This window comes from Peromyscus eremicus, chromosome 14, assembly GCF_949786415.1.
Source record: "Peromyscus eremicus chromosome 14, PerEre_H2_v1, whole genome shotgun sequence".
NCBI classification, from domain to species: domain Eukaryota; kingdom Metazoa; phylum Chordata; class Mammalia; order Rodentia; family Cricetidae; genus Peromyscus; species Peromyscus eremicus.
In genome coordinates this window covers 69,780,458-69,788,334 of record NC_081430.1, presented here as the reverse complement: position 1 = coordinate 69,788,334, position 7,877 = coordinate 69,780,458, and the positions used below count along the sequence as shown (strand labels likewise).

At 43.7% G+C, this 7,877-nt stretch overlaps 1 non-coding gene across 1 annotated transcript; it reads right to left on the bottom strand.

Moving 5' to 3' along the window:
- Window positions 1–1,961: 1,961 nt before the first annotated feature.
- On the bottom strand, window positions 1,962–2,065 carry LOC131924727 (U6 spliceosomal RNA). Its single transcript, XR_009383023.1, has one exon. It is a non-coding gene; the product is annotated as a U6 spliceosomal RNA (small nuclear RNA).
- Window positions 2,066–7,877: the final 5,812 nt, after the last annotated feature.

Below are 7,877 nucleotides of genomic sequence, written 5' to 3'. Positions count from 1 at the left end.
CATAGGTAGCAAATTCATAGTTTTGAATGAAGCAAAGCACTGTATAGTTATGCTATTGGAGAGAGAGTTTCAATACTCACAAAAGTCATTAAGTCATAAAACAAAATGAGTCTGAGACGTCAGTTAAAAAGCTAGAAACTCCATGATGCTGGTCTTTGTCCTTTGATATTACCGGTATATTCCATCCGGAGCTCCACAGTGGAGACCTTTCACAAATGTAGGCTGTGGATAAGTAGTTCTTCGGGTCTCCGTTAAGATAGAGGACAGGGGAGGCCAGACATGCTTGGCCCATTAAGACGTTTAAAAAAACAGGCCACAGGCTTAATGAAAGATGGTATTTCCAAGACAATCTTGTCTCTACCACTAGGTCTCCTTCCAATACCATTAGTTCACACACACACACACACACACACACACACACACACACACACACACACTTCAGTGTTTATAGAGGAAGGTATATGGATCTTTGTTCCCAGTGGGGATCATCAATAGTGCTCAAATGTCACAAGAATCTCCAGTGGCCTCCACACATGATCCTTTCTGGGAACCTCTGTAACAGTGAGAAATGGACCCATCCCTGAGAGCCCTGGACCTGGAAACTTAGGGTCATACAGACTTGGGTTAAAGTTCTGCTACCCCAAGAATAGTTGATCAACATGGAGACACGCAGCTAATTGTTCTGCGCCTTCGTCTTGGCTGTAGTGGGAATAGTAACAGTCCCTCTTCCTAGAAAGAAGATTCAGGGAGTGGGCACGAGGCATACACTAGTGTGCTGCTTGGCATTTAAGGGACACACTCAGCATTTGTTCTTTTCTCTTGTTCCTACTCAAATTTCCAGAAATAGAGACCGATGTAGAAGTTATAAAAATGTTTAAAACGAACCTTTCAATCTACCTTTTTGATGTGTGTAAGTTATTTTGTTTTTAATCTCTCCAGGCTCAGAACCGCACCACCGCCCTTGTGCGGTGCTCACACGTGGCCTCCAGATGGCAGTATGAACTCGGCTGATGGAGCCAGTTACTCCGAACAACAGGACGGGGCAAGGCGTCTTGCTTTCCTGTTAAATCATACTGTAGAACACAATGGCCATTCTTAAATTTTTAAAAGGCAATAAGCATATTTCTGTCTTTCACTTTGGAAGATGTTTCACTATAAACTTAGTATGGAATATATGAAAACACATGACTCTGGATTTCCCAGCCTGAGCATGTTGGATACCTCACCCACAGATGAAAACAAAATGTGCTAAATTTAACAAGAAATAGAAATATTACCTATGCTATTACAATTTCTACCATGTTGATCCCCAGAAGTCATTCAAGAGCACGAGAGACCGTGTTCCCCATTCTTCCCACACCACACCTGTGCAGCCAGCGTGTATTCAGACTCATCTCCATTAGAATGCTTCCATGTCTGTCAAAACTACGAAAGACTGAATTACTTTAAAAGGTGGTGTAGGTGTTTCTATAGAAACAGCATGAGGGATTTTGCTACTGGAGGCGTTGGTATTCATTCAACAACTATTTAGTCAGCGCCTAGTCTTCAATGAGCAAAACAGTGCATTAGAGGATAAAGCGAGCTACAGATCAGAAGGAGGAGCGGGGAGGGGAAAGGGGAAGCATTAAGATACAAATTTAATATGTGCTGCATTCAGAAGAGATACTGAGTAAAGCTGTGAAATGAAGCATGTGCTGGAGGAAAAAGGGGATGGATCAGTCTAGAACACTCCAGGCAGCCGGACCCACAAAGGCCAAGATGCAGGGACATCAATAAAGCGAGTTATTAGACAAGCCTTTTCTTACTCTCTCCCAGCCTATGGCGGTCTTCTTCTTATTTTAACAGTCTCCTTTCAGATTTGCACAACAACTTTAATTCTTAATGAGTACCAAGTATCATTCTTTCATGGGCTACTCTTTGGGTGGTGGTGAACGTGTGTGAGGCTAATGTGCATGCCTGTGAAAAATGTGGAACATTGCACGTGTTTACATGCCATCCTTACCCAGGGGCCGTGCTAATGTCCCTATCATTCCAACGTCAGCCTAATGTCTGTGCTTCTGAGATGGGCATTTCAATTAGCTTCTGGAAGTTTTGTTTAGCATTTTACATTCTGGTCTGGTGTCCATTCTGAATTTCTTTCTTGGTCTCTTGGTAGGTTCTTCGGTGTTATTTGGTTTGTGAGTATCCAATTGTCCAGTATCCCGCGTGTTAAAAATAGTCTGTGTTTCCCTTTCGTTGAGACTGCCTTTGCTGGGGGGGATCAGCAGCCTGCCGCTATGTGGGTCGATTTCTGAGTTCTCCCCTCTCCCTTGGTCTAGTTGTCTATGGTCACAACAGCTTTACAATACAGCTTTGAGTGTCCGGTATTATTATTATTATTGTTACTGTTACTATTTTCCTGGAACTTCTGTTTTTTTCACAAGGACTATAGAATAAAGCTGTCAATGTCTGCAAGCTAGCTTAGTGGGATTTTTGGCTAGGACTGCATTAAATCTATAAGTCTTATGGTCCCCGAGTTGTGGTTATTTTTAGCTTTACAATGGTGCAAACGTGATACACATTCACCAACACAATACACCTTGATTCTTGTTCTCTCCTAGGCTAGGGATAGGAGCATAGTGCTTGCTTGTTCATGAACCTTGAAGGCAGCAGCCACAGCTCCCAGCCAGCCCCATGATCATCAGGGCAAACAACCCACACTCCACAATGTATGGACTGCGTTGCTAAGCTGTGGTGTTTGGTAGTTTAAGTGTATTAAATTATTAAATGCATTTCAGTTCATGATAGCTTTAATTTATGATGTGTTTATTGGGATATAATCCCAGTGCAAATCAAGGGAACATCTGTGGCTGAAAAGAATTGCCCCCCATCCCTGATGTTGAAGATCACACCCAGGCTCTGGCACATCTTAGGCAAGCAAGCTGCCTATCTCTGAGCTACAAGCCTCCTGGCCCTTGGTTTTCTTTAGACAACCTCACTATGTACCTGAGGTTGGCCCTGAATCCACAGTCCTTCTGCACGGTGTGTTTAAAGGTGGCAGCCACCATTTCTGGCATAAGAACGGCAACTTATCAATATTAACTCTTTGTAGCTAGAGTTTTCCTGCCTGGCCTACAGTCAGGGCAAATCTCTCTCACCTGCCAGTCCCACAGCCGCTCAGACCCGACCAAGTAAACACACAGACTTATATTGGTTACAAACTGTATGGCCGTGGCAGGCTTCTTGCTAACTGTTCCTACAGCTTAAATTAATCCATTTCTATAAATCTATACCTTGCCACGTGGCTCGTGGCTTACCGGCATCTTCACATGCTGTTTGTCATCGTGGCGGCTGGCAGTGTCTCTCTGACTCAGCCTCCCACTTCCCAGCTTTATTTTCCTCCTTGTCCCACCTATACTTCCTGCCTGGCCACTGGCCAATCAGTGATTTATTTATTGACCAATCAGCAACACACTTGACATACAGACCATCCCACAGCACCTCTTCCTACCATGCACGCAGAAATGGGCTACCTCTCCATCATTGATCTTCCTTGATGTCTTACCCCAGAATCTATTTTCCTCCTACAGAGCTTGTACTACCTGTGCTGAGGTTACAACTCACTATTCCAGTTACTTGTGCCTGTGTTTCCTACTCCAACACAGCCGATGTTATATTGAAATGCAGCTTCGGTTTTGCCTCCAGTGAAAGACTTTCTACCATCAAGATTTTCACTCGTGTCTCTCAAAAGCTGATGGAGCAGCGCAGAGGACTTCCTTGTGTCAGGCTCTGTATGTGTTAATCATGAACCACCTGCCACGACTCAGTGATAGATGGGATAGATAGCAGAGGGGTTTTAATAAGCCGCAGATACGGTCACAACAAAACAAAACTATGCTTCACAGGCTCCAGAAGGCACAGAGTTGGGACTTTTGAAAGGTGAATATGGCTGAAGAGGCCAGAGTGCCACAGCCACCCACACCCCACAGGGTCACTTGGTCATTTGGAAGTGTCTGTGTCTGTCTTCATAAGGAGCAATGGTTGCTCCAGCCTTGAATTGCTTCCTATGCAGAATTCTTCAGCTCTAACCTATGTGCCCTGGGCATATGACAGACACTATGGACTATGGTGGCAAGTGAGATCCTCATTAAAATGAGGTGGTCCTGTTTCCTTTGAGGTGGTTCAGGGTTACAGACACACACATCCACATAACACCTTCTAGTGCCCTTGGCGCCTGATTCGTATCACCTCTGACTTGGTTCCAGTTTCGGACTCCCTTTTGAGATTTCTCACTTGTTGGGCCTTGAGAAAAATACTCCTTCTGTTCTGTGTATGTGTACCCATGTCAACACCATGTTATAATAGTAAAGTCATAGCTACCATGCTTACTTACCTCTGGGATTATATCTTCATTAGGAAAAAAAACACTATTTCCAGAAGTTTATGTTTGAGAAGCTTTCATATACTAAGGTATATGGTGTTTCATTTAAAATTCTGGAAAGATGTGAGGGTGGGCGGAGCAGCAGGGAGGTGAAAGGACTTAGGAAGTGGTGATAACTATTGAGGTTGAGAGGCAGGCAGGAGGGACCCTGTGTTGAAGTCTTTCCTTTTCTCTGTTAGAACATTTCCAGACTAACTCTTTCCTTTTTTTTTTTTTTTTTTTTTTTTTTTTTTTTTTTTTTTTTTTAATTAAAGAAGAGAAGGAACAGCTCTTTAGAAACCAGCAGAGCCTGGACTGGAAAGAGGGATCAGCTGGTAAAGCGCTTGCCTCACAGATATGTGGACCTGGGTTTGATCCCCAGAATACGCATAAAAAAGAGAGTGCAGATCTTGCGTTCACTCTTAGAAGCCCCAAGAACCCTTGTTCATCTGAAATGAAGACAAGGATGAGGGAAGAAAGGAATAGGTAAGAAGGGATGGAGGGAAAAGAACCACTTATACCCCTGAGGCTTTTCCCATCTCAGGCAGCCAATATTCTGTACTTCAGGCAACATTGTCACTTAGGAATTCACCTACATTGGACATTTGCTGATAAAGTCTTGGTTTTCAAACTATTAGTGAATTTTTCCTGGTGATTGTTGTAGAATGGTTTTATACCTCACGCAAATAGTGCCACAGAGCTAATAAGATTGGAAAGACTTAGATAATTTAACAGGATCAGAGCTAAAACATCGTGACAGGAAAGTTGACACAAATGGGCTGGTTAACAAGGGGACTTCTCAGGAAGAAAAAGACTGTCCTTCTCACATGGCAGGCAGCAGGCCAGGCCAGGATGAGTTATTAGGACGGGAGTTTAGACTGTTGCTTTGACGTCTCCTCAAACATTTGTCTGTTTGTCTCACTGACCGCTGTCTTAGTTACTTTCTCTATTGCTGTGATAAAATACCACTACCACAGAACTTAGAAAATATGTCACTCGTCTTATAATTCTGTAGGGTTAGAATCCACGATGGCTGAGAGAAGTCATGGCAACAAGACCAGCTGAGAGCTCACGTCTTAAACCTCAAGCAGCAGGCAGAGTGCACACTGGGAGTGGTGCCAGTCTTTTGAAACCTCAAAGCCCACCCCCAGTGGCACATCTCCTCCAACAATATCGCACATTTTAATCCTTCCCAAACAGTTCCGCCAACTGGCAACCAAGTATTCAGACATATGAACTTTTGGGGACCATCCTCATCTAAACTACCATAACTACTTAGTTAGCTTGCTAGCTAAGTTGGGGGTGAGGATGAGAGGACACAGAGAAACACACAGGTATCATATCTGGAATATATGCTTCCTGAATAAATTCTGTGTCGGCATGGCCATCTGTACTAAGCAGGTTACCACAGCCACTTCTTTTGAGTTTTTCAATAAGAATTTTGTGTAGCTTCCTCTACTGTACGTACAAATACATAACTAAGAAAACACTGACATACAGAGGATTTAGACACTAGAACTTAACTCACCTTCCCTCGAAGTATAGGCAGTAATTCCTAACCAGAATTACTAGAAGTTACATTAAAGAAGAAAAAAGCCTCTGTTGTCATCCTGAGAAACAATCCTTGGCTGAATGCTATTCGCTGATAAAATACTGATGTAATAAAATAATGAAGACATTTGGCCAAGTAGGGAACAATTCTTAAGACTTCCATGGTAGTGTGAAAATAAATCTATAAAAATCTAAGCAGGGGCTGGCAAGTTGGCTATAAAGAGTGTACTATTCTTGAAGACCAGAAGAGTTCAGTTCCCAGCACCCACTTTGTTGGTCACAACTGCCTGTAACTCCAGTTCCATGGGATCCATTGCCTTCTTCTGGACTCTGGGGGTGTCTGTCCACAACACCCAGCCCCAGACACACATCTATACTCATAATTTAAATAATAATAATAATAATAATAATATAAATATCTTTAAAATGGAATTAATTTTCCTCATACCAATGGTGATTTAAGACACGGCATGAAAAGCAGGCTTCTAGCATGCATTCGTCTCTATTCCAATGCTTAATCCACAAATTAGATCAATGAAGAATAAAAAAGGGAGGCTGGTGATGGATAAGAGATTTTTCCACACTGGGAAGGTAGCAAGTGAGTGAATGAGAGAAATCTAAAGAACAGTGAGAGATATCTAAAGAACAGTCTTGTGCACTCCTGGAGTCAGCCTCAGAGACTAGGTTCAGAGACCACAGTGTGAGACACACGTGAGAGGCGGAGCAACAACGGGAGGCAATAGCTGACCATTTAAAAGCAGAGCTTACAGAACCCCATGCCTGCTCCAGGCCAACACCAGAAGCCACTGTATATGTCACCAGAAGAACACAGAGCCCCAGAAGTAAAGCTGCCCACCCACATTCTGCCAGTAGAGGTTTTCAAAATGCCCCATTTCCCTCAGCCACCTGACAGCAAAACTCAGGGCATTTTCTGTATTTGTTCCTAAATATTACAGCACTGTTGAGGTTAGTCTCCGGTGGTCAGTTTTAGCTGTCATCTTGACACAATCTAGAATCACCCAGGAAGAGAGTCTCAGTGAGGCATTGTCTAGATTAGGTTGGTGTCTTCATCAATGTTCTAGGGCTGTGAAGAAACACCATGACTTCGGCAACTCTCATTAAAGAAAGCATTGAATTTGGGCTTGCTTACAGTTTCAGAGGTTTAGCCCGTTATCATCGTGGTGGGATGTGCGGTGGCATGCAGGCAGACGTGGTGCTGGAGAAAGAGCTGAGAGTTCTACATCCGGATCCTCAGGAAGCAGGAAGAAAGAAACACTGGACTTGGCTTGAGCATTTGAAACCCTAGAGCCACCCCCAAGTGACGTACTTCCTCCAGCAAGGCCATACCTACTCCCACAAGACCACACTTCCTAATTTCTGCCAAGTAGTACACCTCCCTACTGATCAAGCGTTCAACTATATAAGCCTATGGGGGCCATTCCTATTCAAACGACCACAGTTGGCCTGTGAGGGGGCTTCTTAACGGGGTTAATTGAGGTGGGAAGACCCACCCTGAATGTTGTTGTGGCAGCACAGATCTCTGAGCTGACCAATTGCTGCTGTGTATAATAGGAACAACTTTGCCATTGGATGTGTTAGGCGGCAATGACCACAGTACAGTGCCAAACAGTGGGACATTTCTAAACCTTTGGAGTTCTGGGTGCCAGCCTACCTTCCTGAAAAGGATGGCTGCAGGAGGCAAACCTAGAGAGTGACACTCAGGACTCTGGGGCCATCTGTGATGATTCTAACTCTACGGCCTGTCATAGTCATTTATTCACATCATTTCTCCAGATCATGGCATCGGGACAAGATCTCTCTCTGTCTGCTGCGCATTGTGTGAAAACACAAAGGAGGGGACATTTTGCATGGTAGTCATGTCCACACATGAAGATCCTTGTAAACAAATAACAAAGAGCCTTGAACT